Genomic DNA, 14,869 nt, shown 5'->3' with positions numbered 1-14,869 from the left:
CACAGCATTTACAACAAAATGTCCCCAGTTGATCAAATGTTGTTTCGTTAACTATTCTTGTGGTCCTCACAAGTATAGTTGAACACATCCACACACTCATCCACTCACACTCATCCACTCACACTCATCCACTCACACTCATCCACTCACACTCACCCACACACACTCATCCACTCACACTCATCCACTCACACTCATCCACTCACACTCATCCACTCACACTAACTCTGCGACAGTTTCTCTCAGTGATAATTGCTTCATAAAAGCCAGATATGTTCCTAAAGCAATAGCCGGAGTAATTTACCAATAATTTCTGCTCGTTTTCTTTCATAAGTTTTAAATTGCTACATTTGTTTTTAATCAAACCTAGACCCTATAGCCCTCATGACAGGGTGTTACCATAATAAATTCACTGAGGAGGAGATTTGTCCCATTTTTTACAAGTAATAAGAATTAGATTAATAGTGTGATGCTGTGTTTATGTCTCTATGTTTTTAATTTTATATTTATAATAAATATATATGTATATATTATTTATTCCTTTTTTTTATTTAATTTTTTTAACCTTTTTAAAAATAACATTTCAGGGCACGAGCTGCAGATGCATCAGGGTTTATTTTTGTTTCCAGGGGTCATTGGGATGTAGGTGAACTGCTATAGTACACTGATCCTTGGTACGGATCTCTTCTCCATTCTACCAATGGCACGCTAGCATGCTCCCAACCCTCTATGGTCTGATATTATACACATGGTTATCAGCAGACTCAATCTCACTGTTTTATACTCCAGGGACATGTCCCCAATGGCACTCCATTCCCTACATAGTGCAGCACATTTAATCAGAGCCCTATGGGCCCTGGACAAAAGAAGTGCACTATAGGGAATAGGGTGCAATTGGGGACGCAAATAGGGTGTGATTCGGGTAACCCAATGGCTGCTTTATTCCCATACAAAGGTTTGTCTCTTTTAGTATTTACAAACGTTCTGTATCATTGGTTTGTATGCTCCACACTCAGAGTTTTCATCCTAATACAAACAAATGACGGATCTATCCTGAAGCATCTATGTTGATCTCTCTCTCTCTCTCTCTCTCTCTCTCTCTCTCTCTCTCACTCTCACTCTCTCTCTCTGTCTCTGTCTCTCTGTCTCTCTGTCTCTCTGTCTCTCTGTCTCTCTGTGTATCTGTCTCTCTGTGTATCTTGTGTCTCTGTCTCTCTCAATTCAAGGGGCTTTATAGGCATGGGAAACAACAGTAAACATTACACATACAGAAGTTTCAAAACAATGGAGAGGGAGAGAGCTGGGAGACGGAGAGAGTGAGGGAGAGAGTGAGGGAGAGAGTGAGGAGGAGAATAGGAGAGAAAGGGAGAGAGCTGGGGGGAGAGAGGGAGAGAGCTGGGAGAGAGCTGAGTGAGAGGGGGAGAGAGAGGGATCGTGTTGCTGTGGTCACAACAGCTCTGCTAAATATAGTGCTAGTAATTCAACTTTAAGAGAAAGAGACTGTTTGTCGGCAATTGATTCATTGTGAATGAATGCAGAGCAGGGCAGGAACCCCAGCTCGCTCTCCCGCACCGCACAACATATTAGAAAAGATTTTTCCCGGCATTGAGTTTTAAATTCACGGGCCAATGTTCAATCAAATTTGCAATGAGGTTAATCTCAAAAAGTTATGTTAATCCCACACAATGAGGTTAATCTCACACAGTGAGGTTAATCCCACACAATGAGGTTAATCTCACACAGTGAGGTTAATCCCACACAATGAGGTTAATCTCACATAGTGAGGTTAATCCCACACAATGAGGTTAATCTCACATAGTGAGGTTAATCCCACACAATGAGGTTAATCCCACACAATGAGGTTAATCCCACACAATGAGGTTAATCTCACACAGTGAGGTTAATCTCACACAATGAGGTTAATCTCACACAGTGAGGTTAATCCCACACAGTGAGGTTAATCCCACACAGTGAGGTTAATCCCACACAGTGAGGTTAATCCCACACAATGAGGTTAATCTCACACAGTGAGGTTAATCCCACACAGGGAGGTTAATCCCACACAGGGAGGTTAATCCCACACAATGAGGATAATCCCACACAATGAGGTTAATCTCACATAGTGAGGTTAATCCCACACAATGAGGATAATCCCACACAATGAGGTTAATCCCACACAATGAGGTTAATCCCACACAATGAGGTTAATCCCACACAATGAGGTTAATCTCACACAGTGAGGTTAATCCCACACAATGAGGTTAATCTCACACAGTGAGGTTAATCCCACACAATGAGGTTAATCCCACACAGTGAGGTTAATCCCACACAATGAGGTTAATCCCACACAATGAGGTTAATCCCACACAGTGAGGTTAATCCCACACAATGAGGTTAATCCCACACAATGAGGTTAATCTCACACAGTGAGGTTAATCCCACACAATGAGGTTAATCTCACATAGTGAGGTTAATCCCACACAATGAGGTTAATCCCACACAGTGAGGTTAATCCCACACAGTGAGGTTAATCCCACACAGTGAGGTTAATCCCACACAGTGAGGTTAATCCCACACAATGAGGTTAATCTCACACAGTGAGGTTAATCCCACACAGTGAGGTTAATCCCACACAATGAGGTTAATCCCACACATCCAGGAGTCCTCAATCATAACACTGTTGAAGCTAATTACTAATGGCATGTTGGGTGTTTTCTGTGTAGTTTAACACAGAAATGCTTTTTTAATGCATTTTGGTTGCAAAACACTCGACTGTGAATAATATAACCCTAACCTCACAGCTAACCCTAACCTCACCCTAACCCCACAGCTAACCCTAACCTCACCCTAACCCCACAGCTAACCCTAACCTCACCCTAACCCCACAGCTAACCCTAACCTCACCCTAACCCCACAGCTAACCCTAACCTCACCCTAACCCCACAGCTAACCCTAACCTCACCCTAACCCCACAGCTAACCCTAACCTCACCCTAACCCCACAGCTAACCCTAACCTCACCCTAACCCCACAGCTAACCCTAACCTCACCCTAACCCCACAGCTAACCCTAACCTCACCCTAACCCCACAGCTAACCCTAACCTCACCCTAACCCCACAGCTAACCCTAACCTCACCCTAACCCCACAGCTAACCCTAACCTCACCCTAACCCCACAGCTAACCCTAACCTCACCCTAACCCCACAGCTAACCCCACAGCTAACCCTAACCTAACCCCTAACCAGACCCTAACCCTAAACCCTAACCCCACAGCTAACCCTAACCAGACCCTAACCTCACCCTAACCCCACAGCTAACCCTAACCAGACCCTAACCATAAACCCTAACCCCACAGCTAACCCTAACCAGACCCAAACCTAACCCCTAACCTAACCCTAACCCCACAGCTAACCCTAACCAAACCCTAAACCTAACCCTAACCCCACAGCTAACCCTAACCAGACCCTAACCTAACCCCTAACCCCACAGCTAACCCTAACCAGACCCTAACCTAACCCCTAACCTAACCCTAACCCCACAGCTAACCCTAACCAAACCCTAACCTAACCCCTAACCTAACCCTAACCCCACAGCTAACCCTAACCAGACCCTAAACCTAACCCTAACCCCACAGCTAACCCTAACCAAACCCTAAACCTAACCCTAACCCCACAGCTAACCATAACCAAACCCTAAACCTAACCTTAACCTAACCCTAACCTAGCCCTAAACCCACAGCTAACCCTAACCAAACCCTAACCCCTAACCTAACCCTAACCAGACCCTAACCCCTAACCTAACCCTAACCCCACAGCTAACCCTAACCCCTAACCTAATCCTAACTCCACAGCTAACCCTAACCAAACCCTAAACCTAACCCTAACCTAACCCTAGCCTAACCCTAACCCCACAGCTAACCCTAACCAAACCTTAAACCTAACCCTAACCTAACACTAACCTAACCCTAATCAAACCCTAACCTAACCCTAACCTAACCCTAACCTAACACTAACCTAACCCCTAACCTAACCCTAACCAAACCCTAACCTAACACTAACCTAACCCCTAACCTAACCCTAACCAAACCCTAACCTAACCCTAACCTAACCCTAACCTAACCCTAACCTAACCCTAACCTAACCCCTAACCTAACCCCTAACCCTAACCTAACCTAACCTAACCCTAACCTAACCTAACCCTAACCTAACCCCTAACCTAACCCTAACCTAACCCCTAACCTAACCCTAACCTAACCCCTAACCTAACCCTAACCTAACCCTAACCTAACCCCTAACCTTACCCTAACCTAACCCCTAACCTTACCCTAACCTAACCCTAACCTAACCCTAACCTAACCCTAACCTAACCCCTAACCTAATCCTAACCTAACCCTAACCCCACAGCCACAGGAGGATATGAATAATATGAGATCTAACACTTCAGATAATCCATTCATGTTGTCTTGGCCAGGCTCTAGACACCTAATCTGCATCCCAAATAGCATCCTTTACCCTATATAGTGGATTAGTTTGTACCTAATATATAATAATATATCCCATTTAGCAGACGCTTTTGTCCAAAGCGACTTACAAGTCGGCTGGGGCCACTACTTTTACATATGGGTGGTCCCAGCGGGAATCGAACCCACGACGCTTGGCGTTGCAAGCGCCATGCTCTACCGACTGAGCCACACAGGACCTGAACCAAACGGGAATATCCATTTGGGATGTAGCCCTAATGTACTGTCTGATCTGTAAGCACCCAGGGACACAGACCCAATGATTTGACTGAGTCAGAGCAATCAACAGGGAATTGATAATACACAATTATATTCCTGATTTTAATCCTTCCGATTCCTCCCCTCGCCTTTCCTCTCCACTCTTCTCCTCTCATTTCTTCCTCTCCTCTCCTCTCATTCCTTCCTCTCCTCTCCTCCCTTCGCCTTTCCTCTCCTCTCATTCCTTCCTCTCCTCCCCTTTCCTCCCCTCTCCTTCCTTCCCTCTCTTTCCCTCTCCTCCCCTCTCCTTCCTTCCCTCTCTTTCCCTCTCCTCCCTTCTTCTTCCTTCCCTCTCCTCCCCTCTCCTTCCTTCCCTCTCTTTCCCTCTCTTTCCCTCTCTTTCCCTCTCCTCCCCTCTCTTTCCCTCTCCTCCCTTCTCCTTCCTTCCCTCTCTTTCCCTCTCATTCCTTCCCTCTCTTTCACTCTCCTCCCCTCTCCTCCCTTCTCCTTCCTTCCCTCTCCTCCCTTCTCCTTCCTTCCCTCTCTTTCCCTCTCATTCCTTCCCTCTCTTTCCCTCTCCTCCCTTCTCCTTCCTTCCCTCTCCTCCCCTCTCCTTCCTTCCCTCTCTTTCCCTCTCCTCCCTTCTCCTTCCTTCCCTCTCTTTCCCTCTCATTCCTTCCCTCTCTTTCCCTCTCATACCTTCCCTCTCTTTCCTTCTCCTCCCCTCTCCTCCCTTCTCCTTCCTTCCCTCTCCTCCCTTCTCCTTCCTTCCCTCTCCTCCCTTCTCCTTCCTTCCCTCTCTTTCCCTCTCATTCCTTCCCTCTCTTTCCCTCTCCTCCCTTCTCCTTCCTTTCCTCTCCTCCCCTCTCCTTCCTTCCCTCTCTTTCCCTCTCCTCCCTTCTCCTTCCTTCCCTCTCTTTCCCTCTCATTCCTTCCCTCTCTTTCCCTCTCATACCTTCCCTCTCTTTCCCTCTCCTCCCTTCTCCTTCCTTCCCTCCCTTCTCCTTCCTTCCCTCTCTTTCCCTCTCATTCCTTCCCTCTCTTTCCCTCTCCTCCCTTCTCCTTCCTTTCCTCTCCTCCCCTCTCCTTCCTTCCCTCTCTTTCCCTCTCCTCCCTTCTCCTTCCTTCCCTCTCTTTCCCTCTCATTCCTTCCCTCTCTTTCCCTCTCATACCTTCCCTCTCTTTCCCTCTCCTCCCCTCTCCTCCCTTCTCCTTCCTTCCCTCTCCTCCCTTCTCCTTCATTCCCTCTCTTTCCCTCTCATTCCTTCCCTCTCTTTCCCTCTCCTCCCCTCTCCTCCCTTCTCCTTCCTTCCCTCTCTTTCCCTCTCCTCCCCTCTCATTCCTTCTCCTTCCTTCCCTCTCCTCCCCTCTCATTCCTTCTCTCCTCCCCTCTCCTCCCTTCTCCTTCCTTTCATCTCCTCCCCTCTCCTCCCTTCTCCTTCCTTCCCTCTCCTCCCCTCTCATTCCTTCTCCTCCTCTCTCCTCCCCTCTCTTTCCTTCCCTCTTCTCCCCTCTCCTTCCTTCGCCTTCCCCCTCCTTCCCTCTCCTCCCCCTCCTTCCCTCTTCTCTCCTCTCCTTCCCTCTTCTCTCCTCTCCTTCCCTCTTCTCTCCTCTCCTTCCCTCTTCTCTCCTCTCCTCACCTCTCCTCTCCTCAGAGTTTACAAAGGCATGTCTACAATGACATACTGTCTACACGATGGGATGTTGTGGCTATTGTCAGCATTAGATCATTATCTGGTTCAGTGTGTATCCCAGATGGCTGTAAGGGTTGTAGAACTGGTGGCAGTGAAGTCAGAAGCAGAACGAGGTAGTAGCCGGAGCAAAACCCACAGCAATACAAAAATAACCTACATGGGTACAAAACCTGACGCGCACCAGTCAACATAGAGCACAAGCTGTTACAAAACAAACAATTCCACACAAGGACATGGGGGGAACAGAGGGTTGAATACACAACAATTAATGAGGGAAATGGAAACCAGGTGTGTAAGAAAACAAGGCAAAACAAATGGAAAATGAAACGTGCATCGACGATGGCTAGAAGACCGGTGACGCCGACCGCCGAACACCGCCCAGACAAAGAGAGGGAACCGACTGCGGTGGAAGTTGTGACAATGGCACCCTATTCCCTACAGTGTATTATTGTTTTACCAGGGATCATAGACCTGAAGTAGTGTACTATACAGTATAATAACATTCTGATGGTGGCAATCATTTTTTATAATAATTTATATTGAAGTATTGAATCAAGTGTTTTTTTTGTATCAGTTCAATGCACCATGCGTCTTGAAATCGGTACCAACAATGCAAATCAATAAATACAGTTAAATATATATTTCCTAAATAAACTAAAGTAAAAAGGTTTTAATTAAAAAGTAACACAAAAAAAATACCAATAACGGGGCTGTATACAGGAGGTATGGGTACTGAGTCAATGTGCAGGGGGTACAGGTTAGTCGAGGTCATTTGTACATGTAGGTAGGGATAAAGTTACTATGCATAAATAACAAACAGCGAGTAACAGCAGTGTAAAAAAAAAGGGGGGGGGGGGTTATTGCATAGCAATAGCACACATATAACATAAATAATGCTTCTTGCTTTCAATGAGGGTGGAAGAATCTCAAATCTCAAATATATTTAGATTTGTTAATTAAACACTTTTTTGGTTACTACATGATTCCGTATGTGTTATTTCATAGTTCTGATGTCTTCAGTATGCCTAGTGGTTAGAGTGTTGGACGAGTAACCGAAAAGTTGCACGTTCAAATCTCCGAGCTGACAAGGTACAAATCTGTCGTTTTGCCCCTGAACAGGCAGTTAACCCACTGTTTCTAAGCTGTCATTAAAAATAAGAATTTGTTCTTAACTGACTTGCCTAGTTAAATAAAGGTAAAAAAAAAAATCTGTAGAAAATAGTACAAAATATAGAACAACCATGAATGAGTCGGTTTATCCAAACTTTTGACTGGTACTGTATATATAGTGTAATATTGGGATGCAAACTCAACATGTAATAGTTGTAAACTCTATATCTGACATGGTACAGGTGTTTTCTTTATTCAAACCCATAACCAGGTGTGTGAGGTGGATACTTTTGTTTCAAAGTAGTTTTGTTTATGATTACCCAGAATCCCTCTGTGTGACCCTAATTTTTTCCCATTGGGGTAAAAGGTTACTTACACTTTGGAATGACTTCAATAGCAACAGTGAATCTATTTTGTTTTCAAGTAGACGTTTCTCAACAATCATTCTCACTGTAGCACATTGGCAATAGTCAGCGATAAATATCCTAGCTAAGCTTGGCTCAGTTAAAACCCTGGACAGGAGACCAAAGAGTAGCTGTTGATACAGTTTCCAGTAAGAGGTGCCTCCCAGCATATAGTGGATTTTTTTTCTCATAGTGGATATAACGTTGAAGATCTGACATTGTTTGAAAGGTACAAATTCAACCTATTTTATACAAATGTGGTTACCATGGTGACATAATCCTGTGGTTGGAATTTCACCCTCAAAACAACAGTTGATGTTTTTTTCTAATGCAATGTATTGCCTAGTGGTTAGAGCGTTGGGCCGCTAACCGAAAGGTTGCTAGATCCCTGAGCTGACAAGGTAAAAATCTGTCGTTTTGTTCCTGAACAGGCAGTTAACCCACTGTTCCTAGGCCATGATTATAAATAAGAATTTGTTCTTAACTGACTTGCCTAGTTAAAATTAAGGTTAAATAAATAAAAAATATCCTCTTAGATTCCACATCACAATACGTTGACAAATGACCTTGAAACAACATTGATGCAACTAGTTTCTGCCCAGTGGGGACATATTTTCTCTAAAATGCAGTCTTTTATGGTTTAAATCCCAAATGACTCCCTATTTGTCCATAGGGCCCTGCTCAAAAGTAATTCACTCTAGAAGAAATAGGATTAGGATTAGGATAGGATTATAGCTACACCAGGAAGGCACAAAGATGGTTTCATGTCTCACCTGTACAACAGACTCACATATACAGTCGTGGCCAAAGGTTTTGAGAATGACACAAATGACACAAATATACATTTTGTCAGATGTTACTATGGAATACCGAAGTATAATTACAAGCATTTAACAAGTGTCAAAGGCTTTTATTGACAATTACATAAAGTTGATACAAAGAGTCAGTATTTGCAGTGTTGACCCTTATTTTTCAAGACCTCTGCACTCCGCCCTGGCATGCTGTCAATGACCTTCTGGGCCACATCCTGACTGATGGCAGCCCATTCTTACATAATCAATGCTTGGAGTTTGTCAGAATTTGTGGGTTTTTGTTTGTCCACCCGCTTCTTGAGGATTGACCACAAATAGAAAACATTTGAACATCTTGGCCATGTTCTGTTATAATCTCCACCCGGCACAGCCAGAAGAGGACTGGCCACCCCTCACAGCCTGGTTCCTCTCTAGGTTTCTTCCTAGGTTTTGGCCTTTCTAGGGAGTTTTTCCTTGCCAACGTGCTTCAACACCTGCATTGCTTGCTGTTTGGGGTTTTAGGCTGGGTTTCTGTACAGCACTTTGAGATATCAGCTGTTGTACGAAGGACTATATAAATACATTTGATTTGATTTGAATTCTCAATGGGATTAAATCCTGGGGAGTTTCCTGGACCCAAAATATCGATGTTTTGTTCCCTGAGCCATTTCATTATTGCTTTTACCTTATGGCAAGGTGCTCCATCACGCTGGAAAAGGCTCGTCACCAAACTGTTCCTGGATGGTTGGGAGATTCTTTATTCTTTATTCATGGCTGTGTTCTCTTAGGCAACATTGTGAGTGAGCCCACTCCCTTGGCTGAGAAGCAACCCCACACATGAATGGTCTCAGGATGCTTTACTGTTGGCATGACACAGGACTGGTGGTAGCGCTCACCTTGTCTTCTCCAGACAAGCTTTTTTCCAGATGCCCCAAACAATCAGAAAGGGGATTAATCAGAGAAAATGACTTTACCCCAGTCCACAGCAGTGCAATCCCTGTACCTTTTGCAGAATATCAGTCTGTCCCTGATGTTTTTCCTGGAGAGAAGTGGCTTCTTTGCTGCCCTTCTTGACACCAGACCATCCTCCAAAAGTCTTCGCCTCACTGTGCATGCAGATGCACTCACACATGCCTGCTGCCATTCCTGAGCAAGCTTTGTACTGGTGGTGCCCTGATCCCACAGCTGAATCAACTTTAGGAGACGGTCCTGGCGCTTGCTGGACTTGCAACAACAACAACAACTGCTCTCCTTGAAGTTCTTGATGACCCGATAAATGTTTGATTTAGGTGCAATCTTACTGGCAGCAATATCCTTGCCTGTGAAGCCCTTTTTGTGCAAAGCAATGATGACAGCACGTGTTTCCTTGCAGGTAACCATGGTTGACAGAGGAAGAACAATGATTCCAAGCACCACCCTCCTTTTGAAATTTCCAGACGGTTATTCGAACTCTGTCAGCATGACAGAGTGATCTCTAGCCTTGTCCTCGTCAACACTCACACCTGTGTTAACGAGATAATCACTGACATGATGTCAGCTGGTCCTTTTGTGGCAGGGCTGAAATGCAGTGGATTATTTTTTTGGGGGATTCAGTTAATTTGCATGGCAAAGAGGTACTTTGAAATGTATTCCAATTCATCTGATCACTCTTCATAACATTCTGGAATATATGCAAATTACCATCATACAAACTGAGGCAGCAGACTTTGTGAAAATTAATATTTGCGTCGTTCTCTAAACTTTTGGCTACGACTGTATAATGTGTGTGTCCCAAACTACACTCTATTCCCTATAGAGCCCTGTGGGCCCTGGTCAAAAGTAGTGCACTACATAGGGGACGGGGTGCCGTTTTAGGACTCATCAGGTCTGTGATCGGTGGGGTGAATAAAGAGTGGTCTCCAATTACAGACCTGGCAAACCGGCCCTTACCATAGGACTCGTACCCAAACACCCTATTTCCTATTATAGTGTACTACTTTTGACCAGGGCCCAATAGGACAATGTAGGGAATAGGGTGCCAATGGGGACGTAAGCCCTGCCTTCAGTTACAGAACTCGACCACTCGCGTCAGTCGATGTTCTAACCACGGAAGATAGGCTGAAACCCCCACACCTCCAACCAATCAACTGTGGTTACCCAACGTTTTTTTTTTATCACGTCCATAAAATGGAATAATTTCCTCTTGTTATGTTGGGACCTGCCGCCATCTTGAGGTTTTCAGCAATAGCTGGATTATTCTGTAATGTTGTAATTGAAGGGTTGTTCTTTCTGTAATGTTGTAATTGAAGGGTCGATCTTTCTGTAATGTTGTAATTGAAGGGTTGTTCTTTCTGTAATGTTGTAATTGAAGGGTTGTTCTTTCTGTAATGTTGTAATTGAAGGGTCGTTCTTTCTGTAATGTTGTAATTGAAGGGTCGTTCTTTCTGTAATGTTGTAATTGAAGGGTTGTTCTTTCTATAATGTTGTAATTGAAGGGTTGTTCTTTCTGTAATGTTGTAATTGAAGGGTTGTTCTTTCTGTAATGTTGTAATTGAAGGGTTGTTCTTTATTTCTAATTTGACTCTCCTCTTTTTACTCTCTTTCTCTTTTTTTTCTCTGTTCCTAGCACCGTCAGGCAGTCTGGGAGGCTGATGTGAAGGTTGTTAGAGGAGGAAGAGGAGGAGGAGGAAGAGGAGGAGGAAGAGGAGGAGGAGGAGGAGGAGAAGGAGAAGGAGGAGGAGGGAGTTCATCCAGGGAGCTCCCGGGACAGACGGGACTTTTACTAAGTGACTCCCTCTTCTCCAAAGAACTGGAGGATATGGGCAAACACCTCGCTGGTAGGCGTCTGTCTGCGTGTGTATAGTGTGTGTGGGGGGGTGTTCTTTGTGTTACGGGTGCGGTATTATACAGTGACAAAACACTGTGGGCCACTCAGATCAAACAGACACACACATGTGACAGTGAAAGAACATGGGGAGAGAGACAGACAGAATGAACCTAGCTCCTGTCAAAGAACATATTTTGGTCCGGGAGCAGTTTGATTGGCTAACACACACACACACTTCTGTGAACAAACACATTTTAAGTTACAAAATAGCAGAACCAAAATATAAGGGTGGTCACTGTGCCTTTCCAATCAGGCTTGATCTGTTTCCTCTCTTAAATACATGACAGTTTATTTAATGTCATGTCTGGGAAACTCTCTGAGACGGTCGTCATGGCTGAGAGAGGGAGAGAGAGAGAGAGAGAGAGAGAGAGACAGAGAGAGAGAGACAGAGAGAGAGAGAGAGAGACAGAGAGAGGAGAGACAGAGAGAGATACAGAGAGAGAGACAGAGAGAGAGAGAGACAGAGAGAGAGAGAGACAGAGAGACAGAGAGAGAGAGACAGAGAGAGAGAGACAGAGAGAGAGACAGAGAGAGACAGAGAGAGAGCGAGAGAGAGACAGAGAGAGAGCGAGAGAGAGACAGACAGAGAGAGAGACAGAGAGAGAGACAGAGAGAGACAGAGACAGAGAGAGAGAGACAGACAGAGAGAGAGACAGACAGAGAGAGAGACAGACAGAGAGAGAGACAGAGACAGAGAGAGAGACAGAGAGAGACAGAGACAGAGACAGAGAGAGACAGACAGAGACAGAGACAGACAGAGACAGAGACAGAGACAGAGCGAGGTCTAAGACGTGTCACCCAGGTGTTTGTTTGTGCACGTCGCTCCATTTATCCGTGGGTCTCAAATGATAACCTTTTTCCCATATATTATCCAATGGATCCTGGTCTAAAGTAGTACACTATAAAGGGAATAGGATGCAATTTAGGATGCGGCCTCTGCTTCATGTACACCACAGTCTCTACATTCCAGGGTTATGTGAGGCATATCGGCCCCACTTAGCCTGTTTTAATGTTATCCAGACACACTCACAGCTGGTAAATATCTTATGACACACACACACCCACAGCTTTTTTTGTTTCAATAATCCTTGTGAGGACCAAATACTTGGATTCCCATTCAAAATCATATTTTCCTTAATCTTAATCCTAACCCTTAACCTAACCCTAACTCCTAACCAGGGGTTGGAACCAAAATGATTTTTCCAATCATTTCATTTTTTTCGTTCTGTTCCACTGTTACGACCTGTAAAAGAAAAATCTGAACCGGTTCGAACCCCGAAAAAATATGTGGTTCCTTTCTGTTTCTGAAATATATATATATTTTATATTTAGTTAGACATTAAATGTCCTAACCAATAGGTGCAGTAAGGAAATCAATGGAAACTCAACCAACACAATGGAATTGCAATGGAAACGCGATGGGGGAAGGATTCCGGCCTATTACAATAATCTGACCTATGGAGACTGTAGTGGAGACAGTCTGACCTATGGAGACAGTAGTGGAGACAGTCTGACCTATGGAGACTGTAGTGGAGACACTCTGACCTATGGAGACTGTAGTGGAGACAGTCTGACCTATGGAGACTGTAGTGGAGACAGTCTGACCTATGGAGACTGTAGTGGAGACAGTCTAACCTATGGAGACTGTAGTGGAGACAGTCTTACCTATGGAGACTGTAGTGGAGACAGTCTGACCTATGACTGAGTCTCACTGTAGTGGAGACAGTCTCTGACCTATGGAGACTGTAGTGGAGACAGTCTGACCTATGGAGACTGTAGTGGAGACAGTCTGACCTATGGAGACAGTAGTGGAGACAGTCTGACCTATGGAGACTGTAGTGGAGACAGTCTGACCTATGGAGACTGGAGACTGGAGACTAGTGGAGACAGTCTGACCTATGGAGACTGTAGTGGAGACAGTCTGACCTATGGAGACTGTAGTGGAGACAGTCTGACCTATGGAGACTGTAGTGGAGACAGTCTGACCTATGGAGACTGTAGTGGAGACAGTCTGACCTATGGAGACTGTAGTGGAGACAGTCTTACCTATGGAGACTCAGTCTGACCTATGGAGACTGTAGTGGAGACAGTCTGACCTATGGAGACTGTAGTGGAGACAGTCTGGAGACCTATATGGAGACTGTAGTGGAGACAGTCTGACCTATGGAGACTGTAGTGGAGACAGTCTGACCTATGGAGACTGTAGTGGAGCCAGTCTTACCTATGGAGACAGTCTGACCTATGGAGACTGTAGTGGAGACAGTCTGACCTATGGAGACTGTAGTGGAGACAGTCTGACCTATGGAGACTGTAGTGGAGACAGTCTGACCTATGGAGACTGTAGTGGAGACAGTCTGACCTATGGAGACTGTAGTGGAGACAGTCTTACCTATGGAGACTGTAGTGGAGCCAGTCTGACCTATGGAGACTGTAGTGGAGCCTTACCTAGTCTGACCTATGGAGACTGTAGTGGAGCCCTATGGAGACTGACCAGTCTTACCTGGAGACTGTAGTGGAGCCAGTCTTACCTATGGAGACTGTAGTGGAGCCAGTCTTACCTATACAGACTGTAGTGGAGACAGTCTTACCTATGGAGACTGTGAGGAGAGGAATGGAGACTGTAGTGGAGCCAGTCTTACCTATGGAGACTGTAGTGGAGCCAGTCTTACCTATGGAGAGTCTAACCTATGTAGTGGAGCCAGTCTAACCTATGGAGACTGTAGTGGAGCCAGTCTTACCTATGGAGACTGTGATGGGAGGAATGGGAGAGTGTATGGGGCTGGATCAGTGTTTAATGGACTGATTAACATTTAAATGTATAATTAATTAAAATCTAAGCCGGAGACTGTATGAATTATTATAAGACTTTAGTGGAGCCAGTTTACCTACTGCACTGAATGAAATGCAGTGAGTTTGGAGACTGTAGTGGAGCTTTATACAACACAGAGATCTGTACTCTGTAGTGGAGCAGTCTTACAAACACAGAGATCTGTACTCTGGCACTGAATTACAAACACAGATAACTGTACTCTGGCACTATAGACACAGATAACTGTACTCTGGCACTACACACACAGATAACTGTACTCTGGCACTACGGACACAGATAACTGTACTCTGGCACTACACACACAGAGATCTGTACTCTGGCACTACAAACACAGATAACTGTACTCTGGCACTACGGACACAGATAACTGTACTCTGGCACTACACACACAGAGATCTGTACTCTGGCACTGTAGACACAGAGAACATTCTTTTCTATATGAAACGGCCTCACGCCA

The 14,869-nt window shown here is 44.9% G+C and overlaps 1 pseudogene; it reads left to right on the top strand.

Annotated features, from left to right (window-relative positions):
- The window catches only part of LOC135521693 (uncharacterized protein C8orf34 homolog), a 105,803-nt pseudogene that overhangs the window by 58,807 nt on the left and 32,127 nt on the right, over positions 1–14,869 (top strand).

The sequence above is a fragment of the Oncorhynchus masou genome, chromosome 30 (genome assembly GCF_036934945.1).
Source record: "Oncorhynchus masou masou isolate Uvic2021 chromosome 30, UVic_Omas_1.1, whole genome shotgun sequence".
NCBI lineage: Eukaryota > Metazoa > Chordata > Actinopteri > Salmoniformes > Salmonidae > Oncorhynchus > Oncorhynchus masou.
Note: the sequence above shows the minus strand (reverse complement) of the source record. Positions and strands in the feature narration are given on the sequence as shown.